Source organism: Acomys russatus, chromosome X (assembly GCF_903995435.1).
Source record: "Acomys russatus chromosome X, mAcoRus1.1, whole genome shotgun sequence".
NCBI lineage: Eukaryota > Metazoa > Chordata > Mammalia > Rodentia > Muridae > Acomys > Acomys russatus.
In genome coordinates this window covers 1,599,362-1,625,696 of record NC_067169.1, presented here as the reverse complement: position 1 = coordinate 1,625,696, position 26,335 = coordinate 1,599,362, and positions in this window count along the sequence as shown.

Genomic DNA, 26,335 nt, shown 5'->3' with positions numbered 1-26,335 from the left:
GTGGAGTTTACCAACATAAAATGGACTTCATAGGTTTTTTTTTGTGTACTTTTGTGTTTGTTTGTTTGTTTTATCTTATTGCCTTTAGGTTTTGTCTTGAATTTTATTTTTTATTATTGTTTTGTTCTTTTGAGAGATTAAGAAAGAACATGAGGGTGACTAGGTGGGGAGGATCTGGAAGGAATTAGGGGATGGAAAATAATATGATCAAGATAGATTATATGAAAAATTACTAAAAACACTTTTAAAAGAGAAGGTTATAACCCCCAAGGTCTGCATACTCCATTTTTCAAGTAAAAATTTTGATTTGGGAGCTGGAGAGATGGCTCAGTGGTTAAGGGCATTTGCTGCTCTTCCAGAGGACCTGGGTTCAATTCTCAGCACCGAAATAGTGGTTCATAAACTGTAACTCCTGTCTCAGGGGATCCAGCAGCCTCTTCTGGCTTCTGTGGCCAGTAGACACACACTCGGTACACAGATACTGATGATACGTGAAACATCCATGCACAAAAATAAACTTTTAAAAATTTAAGAGTCTGGTTTATTATTGTAAATGACATTTTACACTATACAGTAAGCTGAACTTGATCAGTATAGACCCTTATGTAACCACTGAGACAATCAAAATACAGAATATCACCTGCAAAATTTCCTTTGTGTTTCTTCATAGGTTCTACACTCTCTCCATCTTCAGCCCCTATCAAAATAGCACTTCTTTTATATTTTAAACGGTTTTGATTCACACATAGGAATTGTTCACATGAACGGGGCTTGTTTTATTGTTTCCATACACACTCATGATATTATACTCGTCAAGCCCAACCTCCTTTCCGTTCTCCACATAGATTCTCACCGTCTGTTAAATCACTAATTCTACATGTAGGTTTGGGGTGGGAGTGGGAGGTTGAGTATAACAGCCTTGGCTGCCCTAGAACTTGCTCTATAGACCAGGCTGGTCTTGAACTCACAGATCCGCCTGTCTTAGCTTCCGGAATGCTGAGATTAAAGGCATGGGCCACCAAGACTTTTAGTTTTAACATATGAAAAAGGGGGGAAAGAGACTTAACTTTCTGTGTCTATCTTATGTAACATGATGTTCTCCAGATCAGTTTTTACAGAAATATTACTTCATTTTTCTGTGACTAAACATTCTCTCTGTCCCTGTCTCTGTGTCTGTCTCTGTGTGTGTGTGTCTGTCTGTCTTTCTGTCTGTCTGTCTGACTGTCTGACTCTCTCTCTTACCCTGTGTGTGTGTGTGTGTGTGTGTGTGTGTGTGTGTGTGTGTTACGTGTACATGTTCATGTGAGTGCTTTGGCACATACGTGTGCATGTCAATGAAGGCAAAAGGTTGACATCAGACATCTTCCTTGATTGCTCTCCACCTTAATTTTTGAGACAGGGTTTCTCACTGAAACTGGTGCTCGCTGATTGTATGGACTGAGGAAGTGGCTAAAATAGACCTTGGTAAACTACCTTGAGAATGTAATCTAATGGTTTTCAGCAAGGCAGAGGGAATAAGGGAAAAGTGCAAGGCCTGCCAGACCTATGCTCACCAGGCTGCCCTGGCCAGAGTCGCTTCAGATGGCAAGCACTTTTATCTGCTGAGCCAGCTCACTGGTCCTCAAAGGACGTTTTAGAGAGATTGCATATCATAACGCTGTCTGCAGCACAGCAATAAGTGCAGGTCTACAGGCATCTCTTTGGCTTGCCAACTTCATTTCCTTTGAATCTATACTTAGAAGCACTGCCTTTAGTTTTCCAAAGGTACTCCATATGGGCTCGACTAATTTCCATTTCCACCAACAGAGTCAAAGAGCTTTTTGTTGCCACACCCTCAGCAGCATTACCTTTGTAATAACCATGGTAGCTGGGATTACATGCTACATGTTGCAGCTAAATTTGCATAGTTCCCTGAAAGGTAGTGCTTTGAGCACCTTTCATATTTATTGTGTGAAATGTGTCTTTTCAGATGGCTTGTCCATCTGACAGTAGCCATGGGGGTGGCTTCTATAACTGAACTCACAGGCTCCTTCATGCTAAGCAAGTATTCTGCCACCAAGCTACATCTCTAGCTCAGTCTCTTTTGGTGTGCTAAGTACTTTCATTACTTAGTAATTACTTAGAAAGCACTAAGTACTTCCATTACTTAGCGATGTGTTTTCTCCTCCGCCTCCACCTTTTCTGTTTTTGTTTATTGAGACAGCTGTCCTCGAACTCACTATGTAGACCAGGCTGGCCTTGAACTCACAGAGAGCCTCCTGCCTCTGCCTTCCAAGTGCTAGGACTAAAGGTGTGTGTATACCATACCCGGATAACAATAGGTTTTCCATATCCATAGTTCTGCCTTTTCTAGGATGTTGTATAAACAGGCTCACACAGCACCTGTCCAGTGTATTTTTGGTTTTTTGAGAGAGGGTTTCTCCATGCAGCCTTGGCTGTCCTGGACTCGCTTTGTAGACCAGGCTGGCCTCAAACTCACAGCGATCCACCTGCCTCTGCCTCCTGAGTGCTGGGATTAAAGGCGTGCACCACCACAGCCAGCTGGCTATACCTGTCATTTTAAGATTGGCTTCTTAAGATTCATCTCTACCTGAAATTTCATTCTTTGGTTATGAAAGCATTCGTTTATTTCTGTGAATACTTACTAAACACACTAGAAACTTAAATGAATCTCATTGCTTAAAGAGTACCCCCCTCCCCCCCCCCCCGCATTGCTCCAAATTCATTCTTTGTTATTGTTAAGTAGTATTAATTGTCTGGACGTACGATTGTTTAGCTGCCTCCACACTACTTCATCAATATTTGTTGCTTCCAAATTTCGGCAATGATGAATAAACTAAGGCCTTTGCTCAAGCCTAAATTGATTTCACGTGAGTAAAATTCCAGGGGTAGAATTACTAGATCACATGGATGCTTTGCAGTAAAATACCAAACTATTTTCCTGAGTACCTTCAACACTTTATACTCTCGCCAACAACGCATGAGAGTTCTGGTTGCTCCACTTTGCCATTGGTTTCACATCTGTTTTGTAAGCAGTCTGGCCTATGTGTTTTCCTAGAGGAACGATACTACACATTTTTTATGTTCTCATATTTCCCTGTTCAGCTACCTTCCCAGTAAAATGGATCAAGCAACCTGACACCCATTCAAGTGTGCCATTCTCTAGCTTGTTTATCTTTTGCCACAGTGTGTGTGGCAAATATGGGTACAGATGTTTTTGTATATGTGCAAAAGTCTGAGTTTGATGATGGAAATCGTCCTTGATAGACTCGCTCTATTCACAGGCATCACATAAACCACAGAGGACAGAAAAAGGCATTAGATCCCCTGGAACTGGAGGTACCAGTGGTTGTGCCTTCATGTAGGTGCTGGGAATTGAACTCAGGTCCTCAGCAAGAGCAGAACATGCTCTTAGCTACTTAGAACTGGAGAGTCGTTCTCAAGGCAAGATTTTGTAGTCAAACTCAGAGTTGGCTGATATGGATAGTCTTGCTAAGCAGCTTGCTCTGGGGTCCCCCATCACCTTCTGAAGTAAGAATACAGGTTGACAGCTATGACTAACTAGCATTTATATGGTTTTCTGGGGATCTGAACTCGGTCCTCATGCTCATGTGCCAAGCGCATACTTTTGCTTTTCTGCCCTTGCACATGTTTGCCCAGTTTTCATCATCTCGAATGCCCTTTCTTTGTATCTGCCTTGTGAGTGCCTAATTCCTGCCCCTCTGGCCTCACTTGATCAATTTTCTCAGTATATCTAAATATACCTCTGTTGAAGACCCCACTCACTAACTGGGGACCACAGTCTATTTATTTCATCCTTCTAATTCTATCTCTGATTTGGAGTAGCTCAAAATTACTTACTAATAGTGTTTATTTTACCCAAAATCTTCTAGTAGCTTCCAGTACCAGTGAAAAATAAATTCAAATTCTAGCAGCTGTCATAGGAACTTTTGCAAGAGAAAACATGAAGGTAAACTGCTCTTGAGGGCTCCTACTGGCCCAAGCTGATCTCCCAGGAGCTCTCTGTTTCATGATTAACTGAAGAGGGGATGGAGCATGCAGGAATCCCCTGCTATGGGCCAACTGCTGTATAAGCAGTTATCTCACTGGTCACCCTCAGTGAGCTTCCTCTTGATCCCAAGCTTGGCCTTTTTAATTCTCTTACCCAGCATCTTCCCTGGCTTGCCACTGGAGCAAGTTCTACCTATTTTCTCAGGTGGGCATTTATGCTTTGGAAATACAGGTCAATTACTTTTCATCTGTACTTAAGTCAGAAATAGATGACATCATCATATACAACCATCCATCTATTTAAAGGGTTTGGGGGGAATCTGGAGAGATGGTTCAGTGGGTAAGAACACTGGCTGCTCATGCTGAGGACCCCACTCCAGTTCTCAGCACCCACATGGTGGCTTGTAACCATCTGTAACTCCAGTTCCAGGCGATGTAACTATCACCCTATTCTTGCCTCCAGAGATACCAGGCATACACTTACATACTTACATACAGGCACTTACATACTTGCAGGCAAAACACTCTTACACATAAAAATTATATCTTTTTAAATGTTTTAATTTGTCAGGATCCTGGAGAGATGGCTCCGTGGTTAGGAACAATAACTGTTCTTCCAGAGGACCTGGGTTCATATCTACATAGCAGCTCACAACTGTCTGCAACTGCAAGATTCAATACCCTCACACATACATGCAGGCAAAACCCCAGTGCACATAAAATAAAAATAAATACAAAAACCTCTTAATTTGTCAATGGTTTCAAATGAGCATGCATACAGCATTTGCCAGTCCCTCTTTTCCTCAGTCCAAGGGACAACATTAGACCCCAATGCTCACTACTGCTTAAGATATTTAGACTGAAGCCGGGTGTGGTGGCTCACGCCTTTAATCCCAATGCCTGGGAGGCAGAGGCAGGCAGATCACTGTGAGTTCAAGGCCATCCTGGTCTACAAAGCAAGTTCAGGCCAGCCAAGATAACACAGAGAAACCCTGTCTCAAAAAACCAAAAAAAAAAAAAAAAAAAAAAAAAAAAAAAAGCCGGGCGTGGTGGCGCACGCCTTTAATCCCAGCACTTGGGAGGCAGAGGCAGGCGGATCGCTGTGAGTTCGAGGCCAGCCTGGTCTACAAAGTGAGTCCAGGATGGCCAAGGCTACACAGAGAAACCCTGTCTCGCAAAACAAAAAAAAAAAAAAAAAAAAAAAGATATTTAGGCTGTTACATTAGCCATATCTTGGAAACACATATGCATACATGTGTATACATATTAACATATGCATATGTATATGTTAGAAATTATGAATTCATGTTGCTACATCCCATGCATACCCATAGCTCTTCTGGGATTCCTATGTTAACTTTCTGTGCATTTCCCCCAAAGTTCCAACAGCAGCCAATCATTTCATCAGTTAGTAAATCATCTGATGCATCTGTTAGTCAGCTTTTTGCCTTTCTAACGAAATGTCCTTTTTGTTTGTTTGTTTTCTGAGACAGGGTTTCTCTGTGTAGCCTTGGCCATCCTGGACTTGCTTTGTAGACCACAGATACCTGAACTCACAGAGATCCACCTGCTTCTGCCTCCCCAAGTACTGGGATTACAGGCATGTGCCACCACACCTGGCAACAAATTATCTCAGATGACCTCTTTCACAGAAAAAAAAAAAGGAAATGTTTTGCAAGATGGATGGCTCACATATCTAATTTGAGTACTTGCAGGGCTGAGGCAGGTAGATTGAAGCAAGCTCAAGGATAACATGGCTTAACAGAGCAAAACTTTGCCTCCAAGAAAAAAGAAGAGCGTTTTTTTCTTCCTCCCTTTAGTCTTGGAGGTCACAGTATAGTTTATTCCAATCTATTCCTGTACATTTCAGTCCAGGTTTGTTGCTTTGGGGACTGTAGTGAGGCAGCTCATCATGGCAGAAGCGTGTGGTGTCCCCAAACTACCAAGAGACAAGAAGCAGATAGAAAAGAAAAGGGCCAGAGTCCTACTAGCTCCTTCTAGGTCACACTTAAAGGCCTCTCTGTAGACCCCAGTTAAAACTTCTGCCCCTTACCAAGAGTACTTCCCTGAAGACCACACCTCCTACACACAAACCTTTGGGGACATTAAAGTGCAAACTCCAACAACGGAGAATTGGGGGTCTGAAGCAGGCCAAAGAATGTATACTGCCACCGCACCCAGCTTTTCCCATGAATTCAGGTGGTCTGAGCTGTGGTCCTCACACTGGCAGAGCAAGCACTGTACCAGCTGAACTGTCCAGCCCTCAATTGGAGAATCTTTTAACTTAACAGCTCTAGGAGAATGTCCCGGTTACAGATGCACTTGTTGTATTGAAACATTGTGTGTTTCAACTTGAGTTTTCACTATAAAACTCTCTGAAAATGGCTTTTGTCCCAGAAAAAAAAATGTTAGCATGTATCTCATCAAGTGGACTGGGAATGACTTCTGGATCCTCCAACTACATCAGCTCTCCCAGTACATGGTTCTGCTGGTAGAAAGTCTTCTAAAGCTTTTTTGCCCCACCTACTGGACAAGAGAGGGAATTGACTGCCTTTTTTTGAATGTCCACCTGGCAACAGGAGGACAGATATCACACCTCAAGGTGGCATGACTTCGTAGACCTTAGGATAAACTAAGAATGGAATAAAAAATATCTGTGGCTTCATGGTAACGTCTTTAACAAACTTTTAAATCACCTTTTAGGATGCATGAATCACTAATGGGAATTGATAGCTTTTTCTTAGCAATGTCACTGTCAGATGTATAATCTTTGATGTCAACGGCTGCAGTTAGTCTATAGGTTTTTCAGATGCTAATGTTTGCATGTGATATTATACAACCTGGAAAGAAGCTCTTCTTGCTATATTGGTCACGTATCATTGATGGGAAAAGTTCTGAAAAGTGTGAGAAAATATAAATAAGAACTTCAATTTCCCTTTGATTTTTACTACTTCCAACCGAAATAACATTAAACAATTTGGTCTCAATCATTGTCAACCTTTGGCATGTATGTACCTACTTTGCATGCACACACAATCCTTTCATTTTTATTACTACATATAATGTATAAATTAATGGAACTTTTTATACATGTATTCAGCATACATTGGTCATAGATCACATGTCTTTCTACTCTCACCACCCTGCAACTACCTTCCCATTCCATAGTAGTCACGCCTCTACTTTCAGGCTGTGGTAGTTTGAATAAGAACAACCCCCATAGGCTCATATATTTGAATGTTTGGTCACTAGGAAGTGGCACTATTTGGAAATATTAAAAGAATTAGGAGGTGTGGCCTTGGAGAAAGTGTGTCACTGAGAGTGTGTAGAACACTGCTTTTTAAGGTTGAAGTCTGGCTTTTCCAGATAGCCAAATGAGCTCAGTCTATACAAAACAGACTCCCTTTCTCAGCGGGGGTTCTCTCTTCGCCTGATCTGGGCACTCCCAGATCTTGTAAGAAGCATCACATAGTTCTCAGGGAAGATTATAGGCCTGATCGAACCTGGCCAGCCAGCACCTGGGGATTCCTGGATATACCCCCACCCTATGCTAAGGAGATTCTAGCCTTCAGCAAATGACCTTTAATCGTATCTGGAAGTTCTTCCCCTAACCAACAGGATAATTAAGTATTGTGTTCTCTTTCTTGTGAAAGGACTCCATGCTACTGCATGTAAATCAAGTATTCTTAGCACCATAGTCCCAGTGAATAAGACGCAGTCACCCTCAAACCCCTCCCCACTGCCCAAGGTTTATAAATCCCCAATTCATGAAAATAAAGATTGGCTGGCTCACCATCTCACCCCATGCCTCCGCCATGACTGTCTGAGCCTAATCATTTATTCTGAGGAAGAATTGCCACTGGACACCCAGGGCTTGACTGCTGTTGGTCAGGCAGTGATGGCAAAGCTACCTTGGCAGCTGCTGAATCCTGCTCCATTGCCACTGCTAACTCAGTGCTGACCAATGGAGAAGCACCTACTGAGCCTGCATCTCACCAGACCTGCCTACCTGCCAGTCATGGAAGCAGTCCAACTGCTTCCTCTGTGGTGCTTAGCACAGCAGTTTAACCAAGTAGCCATAACACTTTGATATTACCATAAGCCTTTGGAATACCTGAGTTTCCACTGCCATCTGATACCAGCAATTTCATAATGCTCCTTGAGGTCCATGTGTTCTCATCCAGAAGCAAGCAGTGCCTGGACCAGCTCACCAGATGCTGAACAACAAGGGTGGGCTTTGACAATTCAAAAGCCCATGTCTCTCTCTCCCTCCCTCCCTCTCTCACTCCCCCTCTCCCTCCCTCTCTCTCCTTCTGCCTCTCTCTCTCTCTCTCTCTCCCTTTCCCCCTCTTCCTCTCTTCCCCCTCCCCCTCTCCCTCCCCTCTCTCTCTCTGTCTCTGTGTCCCTCCCTCTCTCCCAGCTGCCTGTGGATCTGGGTATAGAACTGTTCAACTACTGCTCCAGCACCAAGCCTTCCTGCTTCCCGCCGTGATGATAAGAGTCACCTCTGAAACTGTAAGCCAGTCTTCAGTTAAATGCTTTCTTTTATGGGAGTTGTCTTGGTCATGGTGTCTCTCAGAGCAATAGTGTGGTACTATAATAGCCCAGGGTTACAGAGGAAGGATCAAGGGAGCTTCAACCCCAGATACATCAAATATGAAGATGACAGGAGTCGGCTACCAGTTCCTCCAAACCTGGATGCCTAGTAAGAATTTATCCTCAGAGTATGATGTTTCACTTTTTGTTTGACTTTATAAGGTTCTCCCCTTCACCCCTCAACCCTACAGCTCTTGATTATGCTGATGAAGTATCTTCCAACATCCTGCCCTGGCTCAGAGCATCTGTCCATCTCTCCAGGATCATAAATACGCCTCCAATAAACCAAACCATTTCTCCAAAGATGTTCCTGGAACACTCACCAAAACTTTACACTGCACTCAACTGAACAAGACTAAGATTTCTCTTCCTCCAGTCCAGCTCCGTGCAAAACTGGCCTAGCTCCCCATAAGACACAGGGTTTCTTTTAAAAAAATACGCCATAGTGTTTTGTCTACATGTATGTCTGTGTGAGGGTGTTGGCTTCCCTGAAACTGGAGTTACAGACAGGAATGAACTGCCATGTGGATACTGGGAATTGAACCCAGGTCCTCTGGAAGAGCACCCAGTGCTCTTAACTGCTGAGCCCCCTGACCTTTTATTTTTCTAAAGAATATAAGGGAGACATGCGGTACTTGTCTATCTGTGTCTGAGTCTTTTTTTTTTCTTTTCTTAACATGATCTCCTATAATTCCATCGATTTTGTTTTAATTAACAGAATTCCATTCTCTATGCCTGTGCTGAGAATTGAACCCAGGTCCTCTGGAAGAGCAGCCAGTGCTCTTAAACATAAGGCCCTCTCTCCTGCCCCTAGTTTTAATTTCTTTTCTTTTCTTTTCTTTTCTTTCTTTCTTTCTTTTTTTTTTTTTTTTTTTTTTTTTTTTTTTGAGACAGGTTTTCTCTGTGTAGCCCTGGTTGTCCTGTACTCAATTTGTAGACCAGGCTGGCCTCGAACTCACAGAGATCTGCCTGCCTCTGCCTCCCAGAGAGCTGGGATTACAGCACCCAGGTTTAGTTTAAACTTATTAAGGTAAGCTCTATACTGTCTTCTGTAGACTTATTTACATTCCTGCCAATAACACCATTCCCTCTCAATGCTTGCCAGCTTGCCAACATTTGTTTTTTAGGTTTTGGCTATTTTGTTTGTTTTTGCTATTGCTTTTGATATTTTAAAGTAATAGTTTTCTGATGTGAATAAGATGATATCTCACCATAGTTTTGATTTGCCTTTACCTAGTCGGTAATGATATTAAGCATTTTTCATGTATTTATTTTCCATTGGTGTTTCTTTAAAAATTTTAAAAAAGATTTACTTATTTATTTATTTATATAATGTTCTGCCCGCATGTGTACCTGCAGGCCAGTAGAGGGAAAAGGGCCCCAGATCTCATTGTAGATTGTTGTGAACCACCATGTGGTTGCTGGGAATTGAACTCAGAACCTCTGGAAGAGTAACCAGTCCTCTTAACCTCTGAGCCATCTCTCCAGCCCTTCTTTTAAAAATTTAAAAAGTGTATTTATTTATATTTTATACATATGAGGGGTTTACCTGAAGGTATGTTTGTACATGATGTACACGCGGTGCCTTTGGAGGCCAGAAGAGGACACTGGATCCCTGGACCTGGAGCTACAGAAAGTGAGTCATCATGTAGCGACTGGAAATTGAACCCAAGTTGTCTGGAAGAGCAGTAAGTCCTCTTAACTGCTGAGCTGTCTCTCTAGCCCTAGTAGTTCTTTTTTGTTTTGTTTAGGTAAATCTAACTTTTTTTTCAGTATTTTTTTTATTAATTTATTCATGTTACATCTCAATGGTTATCCCCTCCCTTGTATCCTCCCATTCTTCCCTCCTCCCTCCTGCTTTCCCCCTACTCCCTTCCCCTATGTCTGTGACTAAGGGGGACCTCCTCCCCCTGTATATGCTCATAGGGTATCAAGTCTCTTCTTGGTAGCCTGCTATTCTTCCTCTGAGTGCCACCAGGTCTCCTTCTCCAGGGGACATGGTCAAATATGAGGCACCAGAGTGCATGTGAAAGTCATATCCCACTCTCCACTCAACTGTGGAGAATGTCTTGTCCATTGGCTAGATCTGGGTAGGGGTTTGAAGTTTACGGCCTGTATTGTCCTTGGCTGGAGCCATAGTTTGAGCAGGACCCCTGGGCCCAAATCTGCCTATCATAATGTTCTTCTTGTAGGTTTCTAGGACCCTCTGGAACCTTCTATTTCCCCATTCTCCCATGCTTGTCTCATCTAGAGTCCCAATAGGATGTCCTCCCCTCTGTCCCAGTTTCCTGGTAAGTGAAGACTTTCATGGGACATGGCCCTTGTAGCCCTAGTAGTTCTTCTTTTTAAAAGTATCTATTCAAATGATTTGCCTATTTTTTATTGGATTGCTTAGTTGCCTGGGTTCTCTATATACATATTCTGGATATAAACCCTCTGTCAGATGAATACCTGTCAAAGATTTGCTCCCACTCTGTAGATTTCTTATTGATCTATTCATGGTTTTGTTTGACGTGCAAATTTTTGTTGGGAGCCAAGAGACCCCTGGCTGAACCGGACTCCAGCTGGCCTCAAGCCTACTGTTGAAAGAACTTATCAAACATCCTGCTTGGCCCTGAGAAAAGGAACATTCAGCGTACCGTGACTTCTGAGAGAAGCCACCTATTTCCTCCCCCTCCCCACACATTACCCCGGGGTTCTTACCCCAGAAGATTCTGTACTTTCCCACTGCACTCCTTCCTACCCCCGCCCTTCCCGAACCATGCTATAAATTCAAACACCCGCTTTCAGTAAACGACTCTTGACAAGGTATACTTCCTTGAGTCGTGTCTCTCTCCCGCCCGTTCTTCATTCACAGGCCGTGACCCCCTTCGACCCCCCGAATAACTGGACCCACAGGCCGGGTCAGGTGGCGCCCAGCGTGGTGATTGGAGTACGGGTCGCCCCCCGGACAGATTAAGATCGCGATCAACCCTTGGACTTCATGGTTGTCGCCGCTCTCCCGGCCACTTCAACTATTAGGTGAGTCATCTGTCCTACTTCTCAGAATGGGTAAGACATTGTCTAAAGAGGCTCAATTCCTCAAGGGCCTCAAAGACGCCCTCAGAGAGAGAGGCATAAGGGTTAAAAAGAAACATTTGGTTGAATTTTTTATTTTTGTCGATGAGAAATGTCCCTGGTTCATTATTGACGGGCCGACCATCGATTCACACAAATGGCAGCGGGTCGGTCGTGAATTAAATGTTTTAATAAATAGGGATGGAAATGAGGTCCTCGGACACAATATTTTTTCATACTGGGGGCTTATTCGAGACATAATTGAGACCTCCAATTCGGAGACTGAACACAAACAACTCCTTTCTGTTGCTGAATACTGTCTCAAGTCTTCCTTACCGCTTTCTTGTTCCTCCTCTCGCGCCTCTGGCCCTGCTTCTCCTTTCACTCTCATAGATATCCCTCCAGACTCTTCCCCTCAGGACCCCCCTGTCAAGCCATCTCCAGACTCTCCCCAGCCGCCGCCTCCTTCTTCTACAGCCCCTCGCTATCCTTCTCTCCCGTCCGCCTATAACAACCCTCTCTCTTCTGTAGAATGTGGCTGTTCTCCTTTCTGTGCCCCTGTCTTTTCTGCGCCCAAGAACCCTCCCTCTAACCCCCCTACCTCTCCCTCTGCTCCACCTGTCGTCCTCCTTGCCCAGAATGGTGACGACCCCCTAGATCCGGGGGACGCTGCGACACTTGAGGAGGAAGCCGCCCGCTATCACTCCGAAGAGTGGCCTCCCTTGGCCCTCCCGACCCTTCCCCCTCCCCTCACTGCCTCTTTGCCTGCCGTGCCCTCTTTGCCTGCCGCTGCACTTACCGCTATGAAATCCCGCCTGACTCAACAGATTCAAGACCTTACGGAAGTCCTCCAACTTCAAAATCGCCTTTCTCGTCTCTTCATTCTCTGCTTGTCTCCCCTTTCAGACTCGTCTCCCGTCCGCCTCGCCTTCCCTGTCACACGCTCCCAGATGGCCCCTGAGTCTGGCCGAGAGACTGCCTCGGCTCCTCCGTCTCAACCTTCCGCTTCCCGGTCCGCTGGCCATCAGCCTGTCCCCCCTTCCACACCTTCCCGACCTCCCCTCCCCTTCCACCTCTGCCTCACGACAGTCCACTCGCAGGGACCCTCCTCCCCTCATTAATCTCCATTCTGACTCCGAGGCGGAACAGTCCGCCTCCGACCATAAGCCAAATTGTGAAACTGAAAGTGACACCGATGATCGGGCGCCCGCTCCTACTGTTTATCGTAAACTCCCTTTCATAAAATTGGAAAAGTTAAATACTGCGGTCAAAAATTATGGCCCAAATGCTCCCTTTACCCTCTCCTTGCTTGAGAGCCTCAGCGGCAACGGGTATCTCACACCCAATGAGTGGACTACTGTCGCCCAGTCCGTATTGACGCGGGGCCAATTTCTCTCTTGGCGCGCAGACTGGTCAGACCACTGCCGCTCCACAGCACGGTCTAACAGCCAAAGTAGCCGTGCTTCCACCAGACAGTGGACATTGGATAAGCTTCTTGGACAAGGCAGATATGCTCTTGATGATAAACAGAGAGGCTTTTCCCTAGGACTTTTGGCTCAGTCCGCCTCTGCCGCCATGGCCGCTGGAGGGCGATCCCTACCCAGGGGTCCATTCTCTCTCCCCTGACTAAGATTGTTCAGGGAGCTCAGGAGAGTTACAGCGACTTTGTAGCTCGCCTTCTTGAAGCCGCTGAAAGGTCTCTTGGCCCTGGCCAAAATGAAAATAAATTACTAAACCAACTTGCCTATGAAAATTCTAATTCTGCCTGCAAGGCTGTCCTCAGAGGAAAATACAAGGGTAAAGATCTTGATGAGATGGTTCAGCTCTGCCGAGAGGTAGATCCCTTTACTCATAAAGTTACCCAGGCTATCAACCTTGCTGTGGGAGCCATAACGGGGGCCCCATCTAACAATCAGTCCTGCTTCCGCTGCGGACAGCTAGGTCACTTTGCCAAAAATTGCCCCCAATCTAAACCTTTATCTACTCCTCCTGCTGCTACTGACATGGGCCGCCCCCCCCACAGCGGTCTGTCCCCGCTGCCGCCGTGGCCGACATTGGGCTAACACCTGCCACTCCAAAACAGATGTCTTGGGTAATCCCCTTCCCCCTCGTCCAGAAAACGGGATGCGGGGCCAGCCCCGGGCCCCCCAGCCTGTCCAATTTTTGCCGTCCTCGGGGGTCAGCCAGCCCCAATCCAGCCCACTGTTGCCTCCCCCTCAGCCCCTGCCCCAAATGCCACAAACCTTTGCCGCGCCTCCCCCGGAAGCGCAGGATTGGACCTCTGTGCCTCCGCCTACACAATATTAAATCCTGACTCGGGCGTTCAAGTCATCTCCACAGGAGTCTTTGGACCCCCACCGCCTAAGACCTATTACTTAATCCTAGGGCGTGCCTCTGCGGCTCTTCAGGGCATTACCATTTTCCCTTCCCTTGTAGACAATGACTACACTGGGGAGATTAAAATCTTGGCCTCCTCCACGAGAGGGCCCCTCACCATCTGTCAGGGCCAACGTATTGCTCAGGCCCTACCTCTTCCCCTCGATACCTCCATGCCCTCATTGGGGCCGCCCAAGGGGCCCTCTGCTCCCGGATCCTCTGACATTTATTGGGTCCAGAAGATTACCAGAGAACACCCACACCTTAAACTTAAACTTAATGGCAAATACTTTAAAGGCATTCTCGATTCAGGAGCAGATTCCACTGTTTTATCTCAGGCCTCCTGGCCTTCCTCCTGGCCGTGCCAGCCCTCCCTAACCCACCTCCAGGGCATAGGCGTGTCCACCAACACCCTCCAAAGTTCCCAGATTCTGACATGGGAGGATCCTGATGGCAATACGGGCTGTATCCAGCCATTCATCGTCCCTGGCCTGCCTGTTAACCTTTGGGGATGAGATATATTAACCCAGATGGGGGTTTACCTTTTCAGCCCCTCTCCTACTGTGACACAACAAATGCTAGATCAGGGATTTCTCCCTGGTCAGGGCTTGGGCAAAAATAGTCAGGGACGCCCAACCCCTGTCCAGACCACCCCCAAACTAGATCGAACGGGATTGGGTTATCATACTTCTTTTTTATAAGGGCCGTTGCTCCCCCTGTACTCCAGGCTGATAAGATTACTTGGAAAAATGACTCCCCTGTCTGGATCGACCAATGGCCCCTCCCCACCAAAAAACTCACCGCGGCCATGCAGTTGGTGCAGGAACAGCTGTCCGCAGGCCATATTGAACCCTCTATGTCTCCTTGGAACAGCCCCATTTTTGTCATCCTAAAAAAGGGGGGTAAATGGCGTCTACTACAAGACCTTAGAGAAATAAATAAAAGTATGGTTCCCATGGGAGCCCTTCAGCCAGGACTCCCCTCCCCTGTCGCCATTCCCAAGGGATTTTCAAAAATTGTTATTGATCTTAAGGACTGCTTCTTTTGCATCCCTTTACATCCGGAGGATTGCAAGCGCTTTGCCTTTAGCCTACCAATTGTTAATTGTGTAGGACCCTCCCCCTTGCTTCCAGTGGAAGGTACTTCCCTAAGGTATGGCCAATAGCCCTACTCTTTGCCAAAAGTATGTGGCCCAAGCCATAGATCCCTTTCGCCTTGAACATCCTGATCTCTACCTTATCCACTACATGGATGATATCCTTTTGGCGGGAGCGGATGGTGAGGAGCTCCTGCGAGTTGCGTCCTCCCTAGTAGCCAGACTCCAAGAGTTTGGGCTCCATATTGCGCCAGAAAAGGTTCAACTTCAGCCCCCTCATTTGGTTTTGGGATACGAGTTACATTCTCATAAGATCCTCACTCAAAAAATGGAACTTAGAAGAGATTCTTTACACACCCTAAATGATTTCCAGAAGCTCCTGGGGGACATTAACTGGTTGCGCCCCTATTTAAAACTCACCACTGGAGACCTTAAGCCCCTTTTTTCTATTCTTCAGGGCGATCCTGACCCCTCTTCCCCTTGACAACTGACCCCTGAGGCTATAAAATCCTTACAGGTTGTTGAGGCTGCTATTTCAAATCAGACCATTTCATATTTCTCCCCCTCTTCCTCTCTCTGGCTGTTAATCCTCCCCACCACTTTTTCGCCCACAGGTTTGCTATGGCAAAATAAACCGTTATACTGGTTACATTTACCTGCTACCCCTTCCAAAGTCCTTTCCTCATATCCTCTCCTAGTGGCCCAAATACTCAGGTTGGGAAGAGAGAGCTCCCTTAAAATATTTGGAAAAGACCTGGACATAGTCAGCCAACCCTATAGCCCCGCCCAAGTTCGATGGCTACTACAAACATCCGATGACTGGGCCATCAATTGCTTTTCCTTCCATGGAAAAATTGATAACCATCTCCCCTCTGACAAACTTATCCAATTTCTCAGTAAACAAGCCTTAATTTTTCCTAAACATACCAAGAGTACCCCTATCCCACAAGCCCCCTTGGTTTTTACTGATGGCTCCTCCTCCGGTGTGGCTGCCTATGTTATTGATGGACAAACTACCAGGTTTCAGACTAATCTATCTTCTGCTCAACTGGTGGAACTGACTGCGGTCTTCCAAGTGTTTCAAACCCTACAGGACTGCCCCTTTAATCTCTATACTGATAGCGCTTATGTTGCTTGCTCCATTCCTCTGTTAAAAACTGTGCCCTTTATTCGGCCAGATACTAATGCTTCCCCTCTCTTTGCTAAAATCCAACAAAGTATCCAACAAAGAACATGCCCCTTCTTTGTTGGACATATTCGTGCCCATACTGGTCTGCCTAGAACTTTGGCCAAGGGCAATCATTTGGCCGATCTAGCCACCAGAGACACCTTCTTAATTCTGTTATCCCAAGAATGGCACCCCCTTCAGATGGCCCAACAAGCTCATCAACTACACAACCTAAATGCTCAAACCCTGAGACAAATGTTTTCCATTACCAGAGAACAGGCCCGACAGATTGTACGTCAATGTCAACACTGCATTACCTTCCTCCCTGAACCACATCTGGGAGTTAACCCCCAGGGACTCACCCCAGGAGAATTGTGGCAAATGGACGTTACCCATTTTGCCCCTTTTGGGAATCTAAAATACATCCATGTGTCTATAGACACCTTTAGTGGATTCCTTTATGCCACCCTTCAGTCCGGGGAGGCTACAAGGAATGTAATCAGCCATGTTCTCTCCTGCCTCACAGTTATGCCCTGGCCTTCCACCATTAAGACAGACAATGGGCCTGGCTATACTAGCTCCTCCTTTAAAAGCTTTTGCGCCCAATTACAAATTAAACATGTTACTGGAATTCCCTACAATCTTCAAGGACAAGGCATAGTAGAAAGAGCTCATCAAACCTTAAAAAATATGATTTTAAAACTCAAAAACTCTGGGGGGATATTATACCCCACCAATAATAATCATAAAAATTTATTAAATCATGCCTTATTTGTCCTTAATTTTTTAACTTTTGATAGTCAGGGAAAATCGGCTGCTGATAGATTTTGGCATCCTTCAACCACCGATACTTATGCTCAAGTACTATGGAAAGATCCATTGACTCATCAATGGCATGGACCAGACCCTGTGCTCATTTGGGGCAAAGGACACGCCTGTGTCTATGACCAGACTCAACAAAATGCTCGATGGCTTCCTGAAAGGCTAATCAAACTGGCTAACCCAACGACCTCCCCAGGGAAAGTCCCTGAGGAAGATCAATAAATGTGTTTTCTCATAGAATGTCCCTGCTCATCTTCTTCCTCGTTCTCCTGAGCCCAGTGGTAAGTACTCCCCTCTCCCTCCCCCACTATAATCCCTACCTGATATTCAATTACACATGGGTCATTGAAAACCAGGCTGGCGACATCGTTAACTCCAGTAGCCATCTGGGGGCTCAGCCCCATTGGCCGGTCCTCCAAGTAGACCTCTGCGCACTGGCACTCGGGGCTAACCCCAACTGGGGTACTGAGGACATTTTTGGCCCCCGCGTGAGTCTAAGGCTCCCGAACAGCCCAAAAGAGGAAAAGACTATGTCGGATGCCGCAATGATTTAGAACGAATACTGCTTCATAAGGCTTTAAGAAGACAAGGGTACTGGGGACTAAATGGAGGCCTATATGTTTGCCCTGGCACCTCTCATCATCCCCGGACCACTGATTACAAGTGCGGAGGCTCTAATGATTTCTTTTGTGCCTCCTGGGGATGTGAGACATCGGGAACCACTTATTGGAAGCCATCTTCCTCCTGGGATTATATCTCTGTCACTAGTTCTTGGATACACCCTGAAGTTAATAATCACTATACACCTGATGACTTAAAAAAGCTTTGCAATAGCACTCATTCCCCCACCCTTGGTTGGTGCAATCCCCTATCCATCTCCTTCATCGCCCTAGGTAAACGTCAAACTTGGACTGGCAGGGGCTTTGAGTGGGGCCTACGCCTTTATAAAGGAGGTTATGACATGGGATTAACCTTTAAAATCAAGCTCTTAAAAGAAGTCCCCAATAAAAATGCTGCCTCTGCAGGCCCCAATAATATGCTTCATAAGCCTGTAGCAGCCGCCCCTAAGCCTCCTGCTCCTAAGCTACTGCCAACTCCTCATCCTTCTGCCACCCTCCGCTCTTCTCTCCCTACCCTGTTCCAACCCACCATCCCTGTTGGTCACCCTAGTACTGCAGAACTCATTATTGATCTCGCTAATGCCTCTATCCAGACCCTTAAAAGTACTAACTCCTCCACTTACCCAGAATGTTGGATATGTTTCTCCCCCACCCCCCCCCTTATTATGAGGGCATCGCGCTCTTTTCCACCCCCTCCTTTACCGATGAGACATCTTCCGCCCTTTCCACATCCAAACCTGACAACTCCATTACAGTTCAATCTATTTCTGGTTTCGGCACCTGCCTTCTGGGCCCAAATATGCTTCCCCCCAGAGACCTATTGGAGGTTTGTAATCAGACTCTTGTATTAAATACCACCTTTAAATTTGCCTTAGCCCCTAATGGTACTTATTTTGCCTGCTCTTCAGGCCTGGCCTCTTTTCTCTTTACCCCTTTGTTTATCCAAAAGCGTGATTGGTGTGTGATGGTTCTCTTATTCCCTCGCTTCTCCGTCCACAACCCTGAAGATTTCCTGAACTTTATAGATAAGGGCATCTCCATCCACCCCCGATCTAAAAGAGAGCCCATTACAACCCTCACCATAGCCACTATTTAGGGCCTTGGTGCAGTGGGGGCAGGTACAGGAATTGTCTCCATGGTGACCTCCAAACAAGGTTTTGCCGAGCTCCAGACAATTATCGATAGAGATATTTCCAATATGAGAGATGGGATTCAGGAGATAAAAGATTCCCTTGATTCCCTTGCAGAGGTAGTTCTTTAAAACCGCAGAGGCCTTGATCTCCTTTTCCTCAAGGAGGGGGGGGGGCCTCTGTGCTGCTCTTAAAGAGGAATGTTGTTTCTATGTTAGTAAAACAGGACTGGCACAAAAAAGCCTTGACAAAGTTTCCAAGGCCCTGGAGGAACGCCAGCGAGCCAGAGAGAAACAAGAATCCTGGTATCAGAATTGGTTTTCCTCCTCCCCCTGGCTCTCTACCCTCTTGCCCAGTCTCCTGGGCCCCCTTTGTGGGGCTCCTCCTCCTCCTTTCTTTTGGGCCTTGGGCCTTCCATCGTTTAACCACCTTTGTTAAAAGCCAGGTTGACTCTGCTACCAAGAATATACAGGTCCATTACCACCGCCTCTCCTCAGAAGATCCTAAAAATAATGCCTCCGAAACAGAGACTTCAGGGGTCCAACAGCCTTCACCGCAGCCCTATGGACAGCCCCTACATTTCCAGGCATTACGCGATGCCGGATGGAGGGCTTGGCTCTGCCCTAGGCGTTTCTGATAACCTCATCAAACCCCCTTCCATCATCCCCGGTTCCTACCGCACAGCCTTTTTGCCCTAGAGGTCGGACCATTCCCCTTAGGCCTGGCAGATAGCCTTTAAGTCCTAAATAACTAATTTGCAATGAGTCTCTCTCTCTTTTCTCTCTGCGTGGCCTTTGCACGCGACTGGCCCTAGTTGCCATTGCATGTCGAAAGGCACCCTATATCTGCATGCACCCAGTGGCCATTGCACCCCGCGGGGAAAATTGCCCATTGCACGTGGGATGGCACTGAGTGTCACCTCCAAGATGGTCCTCTATCGGTCGGTCCAGAGTCATGCTCCAGCCTTGATCGGACCATTTCCTTTTCCTAAGCTCATTGCCCATACAACAAACTATAGAGAGCTGTGAAATGCTGCGCCCCAATGTGGCGCCAGTTTTCACCTTCCGCCATCCCGACGGCGAGCGCTCTTGGGAATGTGTGAGACCTTATTTGGCAAAAGGTGGTGCTAGGGCCCTTAATAAAAAGGGAAGGGGGAGATGTTGGGAGCCAAGAGACCCCTGGCTGAACCGGACTCCAGCTGGCCTCAAGCCTACTGTTGAAAGAACTTATCAAACCTCCTGCTTGGCCCTGAGAAGAGGAACATTCAGCGTACCGTGACTTCTGACAAACCACAGACATTCTGCCTGGCCCTGAGAAAAGGAACATTCAGCGTACCGTGACTTCTGAGAGAAGCCACCTATTTCCTCCCCCTCCCCACACATTACCCCGGGGCTCTTACCCCAGAAGATTCTGTACTTTCCCACTGCACTCCTTCCTACCCCCACCCTTCCCGAACCATGCTTTAAATTCAAACACCCGCTTTCAGTAAACGACTCTTGACAAATTATGCTTCCTTGAGTCGTGTCTCTCTCTCACCCGTTCTTCATTCACAGGTCGCGACCCCCTTCGACCTCCCAAATAACTGGACCCGCGGGTCAGGTCAAATTTTTAAAAATTCATACAATCCCATCTGTCAATCTATGTGTTTCCTGTGCTTTTTTAGCCCTATCAAAGAAATCATTACCTACATAAAATCTTAAAATGTTTCCCCCACATAGTCTTGGACTTTGTAGTTTTAAATTAAGTTGATTAATCCATTTTAATTTCTTCCCAAGGAGAGAGGCAGGGGGAAGTGTCAAACATCTATGTGAGGTTATCCTGGTTTCCCAGCATCTTTTGTGGAATAGGCTGCTTTTCTCCGATGTCTACTTTTGGTAACTTTGCTGAGAATCAATTGACACTGAATGCATGAATTTATTTTTGTGTCCCCTATTCTGTACCAATGGTCTGTGTGTCTGATTGTTTCTTTCTTTCGTTTTGGGTTTTGTTTTGAGACAGTGTCTCACACTGTAGTCTTGGCTGTCCTAGAACTTACTATGTAGAGATCAGGCTGGCCTCAAACATACAGAGATCTGCCTGCCTTTGCCTCCTAAGTGTTGGGATAATAGGTATGTGACACCATTCTTGGCCCTTGTGTTTTTCATTGTAGATATCGTTGATTTCTTCAGTTAAATTTATTCTTATGTGTTTTATTTCTCTTTTGTGCCTACTATGAATAAGCTTGCATTCATGATTTCATGTATGAGGGGTGTTTGTACATGTTCATATGTGGGAGTGCACATGCATACATCAAAATTCTGTGTCTTCTTCAGTCTCTGTATCTTATTTTTAAAATTAATTTTATTTATTATCATTGTGAGCATATGAGGTGTGTAAGGGGGAGAACACTCCTGTGCTCATGTGCATGTGTAGAGGCCAGAGGACAATTTTATGAAGTCAGTTCTCTTTCCTTTCATCCCTACATATGTTCTGGGCATCAAACTCAGGTCATCAGGATTGTGGGACAAGAGCTTATAGCTGCCAAGCCATTTCACTGGCCTGCATTTCTGATTTCTTTATTTAAAAATTCATTATTGGTATATAGAAAAGGTACTGATATGTATGTTGATTTTATATCTTTCTACTTTGCTGAATTCATTTATCAGTTCTAATGCTTTTTGTATGCCGAGTCTTTAGGTTTTTCTATCTATACAATTAAGTCATCCGGAAACAGTGTTAATTTGACTACATCTTTTTAAAAATAGATTTATTTATATTTTATGTGTATGTCTGTGCAACACATGCATGCAATGACTATGGGGGCCAGAAGAGGGCATTGGATCCTCTGGAACTGGAGTTACAGAAGTTTTGAGCTACCACATGGATGCTGGAAATAGAACCTGCGTCTTCTGGAAGAGCAGCTAGTACTCTTACCTGCTGAGCCATATGTCCATCCCTCTTCCCCATTTCTTATTCATATATATGTTATTTCATTTTCTTCCCTACTTGCTCTGGCTAACATTTCTAGGACTATTGTACATGATCACACTAGGCATGGACAGACTTATCTTTTTCCTGATCTCAGAGGAAATACTTTCAGTTTCTTCCCGTTCAATATGATATTGGCTATTGCTTTTACAAAAGTTTGTTTAGCCTTATTATCCTCAAGGGATGTGGAACTTTATTGTTTTTCTTTGCATTTATTGAAATGATCATCTGATTCTTATGCTTCATCCTACTTATGTGATCATATTTATTGATTTGTTTATAGGCTTTGATTTTTTTGAGACAGGGTTTCATGTAACCAGGATGGCCTCTAACACCCTGTCTATCCTAGCATAATCTTGAACTCCTGATATTTTCACCTTTGTTTTCCAAACAGGGATTATAGGCATGTACAACCAAGCTCAGTCAAATCCCTGCCCCTGAGGATTGAATCTAGAGCCTTGCCAAGGCTATATCCACAACTTCTTTTTTTTTTCACAACTTCTTTTTTCCTCCCAACTTCTATATGCTAAACTATCCTTGTAGCCCTGGAATACACACACACTTTTTCTATTATTCCTACTTTCTTTCTGTAACACACAAACACATACACATGTGCTCTGTACATGCAGTTACATATAATACTCTCTATATATGCTTATATATGCTATATAGAATTTATATACACACATACACATCTAAAATCATTTTCTATATACTATACACATATTTTAAAAATAAAATTACATAGTTGTTAACTTCATATTTTATATTTTGCATTTGTGACTTAATGTACAATGGGTACCTTTTTTATTTATCAGAAAGATCTAGTGAATCTGGGTGTGGTAATCCACCCTTGTAATCCTAGGAATTCAGAAGATGAAGATAATGAATTTGCTACATTAGCCTAGGCTACATAGAAAGACTTAAAAAAAAAAGACTTTCCTTCCTCAAATTCCCAACTCCTAGTGCATTTGTTTACAGAGACACAGCAACACAGTTTCATGAATGTGCCCACGTGCTGGTCAATTTTTCTGTCAGCTTGACACAAGCTAGAATCCTGTGGGAAGAGGGAACTTCAATTGAGAAAGTGCCTCCATCTGATATGCCTGTGGGTATGTCTGTGGGTGCATTTTCTTGATTCAGAATTGATATAGGAGGTCCCAGTCCACTGTGAGGGGAGTTATCCCTGGACAGGTGGTCCTAACTTGTAGAAATAGAGAACTGAGCCAGGTGCTGGTGGTAGTGGTACACACCTTTAATCCTAGCACTTAGGAGGCAGAGCAGGCAGAATTCTGAGTTCAAGGCCAGCCTGGTCTATAGAGTGAGTTTCAGGACAGCCAAGGCACACAGAGAAACCTTGACTTTTTGGCGAGAGGGTTTCTTTTGGGGGGGGTTCTTTTTTTGTTTTTTTCAAGACAGAGTTTCTCTGTGTTGCCTTGGCTGTCTTGGACTGGCTTTGTAGACAAGGCTGGCCTCGAACTCACAGACATCTGCCTGCCTTGGCCTCCCAAGTGATGGGAGTGCCACCATCTGCTGAACAGAGAGAGAGATATTAAACTAAGTAAGTTACGAGGAACAATACAGTAAACAACACTCCTCTATGGTTTATGCTTTAGTTTCTGCCCTGAATTCCTTTCATTGTAGACTATAAGACTGTAATCTGGTTATAGAACTCAAATAAACCCTTTCCCCCAAATTTCTTTTAGTCATTAAAAAAAAGTCATTCTTATTTTTATTTCCGTATTACGAATGTTTTGCCTCTGCACCACGAGCATTCCTGGTACCCACAGAGGTCAGAAGATAGCGTTAGATCCCATGGAACTGGAGTTACAGCTGGTTGTGAGCTGTTATGTGTGGGTTCTAGGAATCAAATCTCAGTCCTCTGCAAGAGCAGCATGTGCACTTAAGCCAATTTACAGCCGCTGGTCATGGCGTTCTGTCACAACAGAAAACAAACGAGAACAGCCCACTTTCTGAATGACTCTGAATTACTGGGTGGCATGAGATCCTATCACAAAAGAAAGAAAAGGAACCATTTATGTTTTGTGCATATCAGTTTCCTGTTGCTGCTATAATAAATTAGCACAAAGTGACTAAAATAATACTAATTTGTTACTGCGCGGTCCCAGAGGTCAGAATGAAACAGGCGCGTAGAAGCTGCTTTTGGTAAAAGCATTGACTCCACACCTGGACCCACAAGGTAACTACAGCAGCATGAGAGCTGGCACCTCTGCCTTCATTATGTGTCCATTTGTCTCCTTTACTTTTGCTGAAAGCACAGACTTAAATCATATCTTTAACCTGTTCTTGGATTCCCAGAACAACAGAACCTTATTTTTGAGCGTTCGCAGTGCAGTTTTCCTGTTATATATCAAGAAAAACAGCCATACAGAGGGTATCCAGGCCCCTTGACTCTTACTTTTTTTTTCTGCTTCTGCTTCCATGATGTCCCCTGAGCCTTAGCTGGAGGGAGTGTGTTATACATGCAGAGGCTGGGGCTGGGCGCCCTACCGTCAGTTGTTTTCTGCATCTTAACCAGTTGTGAATCTCGGTTATGGTCTTTGCTGCATAAAGCTTCTCTGGTGAGGAGATGAGAGCTTTACTTATCTGCGGGCATAAAGATCAATCTTTAGAATGCAGTGAGAAAGTATAGCCTCCTTCTTATATATGTAAAAGCATATAACCTCAGACACCATTTTGGGGGAGGTTCTAGGCATGATCAGGGTCCAGAAGGCACTGACTCAAAATTAAATAAAAAAAATAAGAAAATAAGATGATAAGATGCCAGGCAACAGATATTATATTATATGAGGTTTATTAACTGAGCATGGGGGGAGAAGGAAAGGGGGGAGTGGTATGAGGAAGAGAGAGAGAGAGAGAGAGACCATGAGGAGGGTTTGTCCTTTTGTATAGCCCTGGGCAGGGCCACATGCCCCCCCCACCCCCTTGGCAGGTAAGCAATGACATCACAGGTAGGCAGACTGGAGCAGAATTCTAACACCAGATTCTTTTTATTTATTTCTTTTTATTTTATTTTTATATTCATTGGTGCTCTGACTGCACATATGCCTGCACTCCAGAAGAGGGCATCAGATCACATTACAGATGGTTGTGAGCCACCATGTGGTTGATGGCAACTGAACTTAGGATCTCTGGAAGAACAGTGCTCTTCACCTCTGAGCCATCTCTCCAGCCCCCAACACCAGGTTTTTGTGTCCCAGGCAGAACAAAGACTTGGAGCAGGGGTGCATGCATAGTGGTAGTACTCTTTATGAAGAGTACTTCTGAAGGTGGAAGTGGGCCAGAAAGCTGGGAAAGGTCAGAAGCACAAAGGCTTGGGGCTGTGAGAGTCATGATCTCTTGAGGGTCATGCTACCTGACTTCTGCACTTGTGGGTTATGGCTCTTTCTGCATATGCTCTGTCCTTTACATGTAGTCTTGGGTTAGAGGTTTCCAGTCTTTTTCCTTGGTCATTGGTTTCTTTCATATGTTAACCATCTTCAGATTTAATTTCATGGTTCTAGAGAGATATTAGGTGGCTCCCAACCTTCTGTAACTTCAGCTCCAGGGAATCTGACATCCTATTCTGCCTTCCCCAAGCACCTCACCTGGGCTCCAGCACAACTCTTGCCCTCATACATGTAATTAATGTTAAGTTAGCTGTGGGAGGTGGTGAGTGCAGGTGCAGATGTGCACATACCACCACGTCATGCATGTGAAAGTCAGAGGGCAACTGTTGGGGTTGGTTCTCCTACCTCATCAGGGCAGTCTGCTGCTGTGCTGTGTAGCTGACTGCTGGACTTCTAGGCAATTCTCCTGTCTCTGACATCCATGTCCCTGTAGGAGAGCTAGGATCACATATGTGTGTTAGCCCGTTCCACTTTTTATGTGGGTTCTTGGGATGGAATTCAGGTCATCAGGCTTGTCCAACAAGCCTGTTTCCCCACTAAGCCATTTTCAAGGGCCTTTATTTCGTCTTGAATAAACTGTTCTCACATTCAGCATGCCTCAAGCTGCCTTTTGGGTTTACACTAACACATCAGGAAGTTTCATGGATTAAGTTGGCAACTTTGGGGCATACTTTATCAAATTTGCTAAAGCTTGTTAATACCAACTTGCAAATACTCAATTAAACTCTGGGTCTAAAATATCTCTTGTTATCCTGGTGTGCTCCTTTCTTTTACTGGAGTTTGTCCTTCTGATGTTTAATTAAATGAGTTCGGGCTGGAGAGATGGCTCAGGGGTCAAGAGCAGTGGCTGTTCTTCCAGAGGTCCTGCGTTCAATTCCCAGCAACCACATGGTGGCTCACAGACATCTGTAATGAGATCTGGCTCCCGCATCTGGCCTGCAGGCCTACATGCCAGCAGAATACTGTATACATAATAAATAAATTAATTAAAAAAAAGAGTTCATGGGATGTTATGTATTTGGAATTCTTCTGAATGTCTGAAAGCATCACTGGGGATTCAGCTGAATATAGGACTTTAAGTT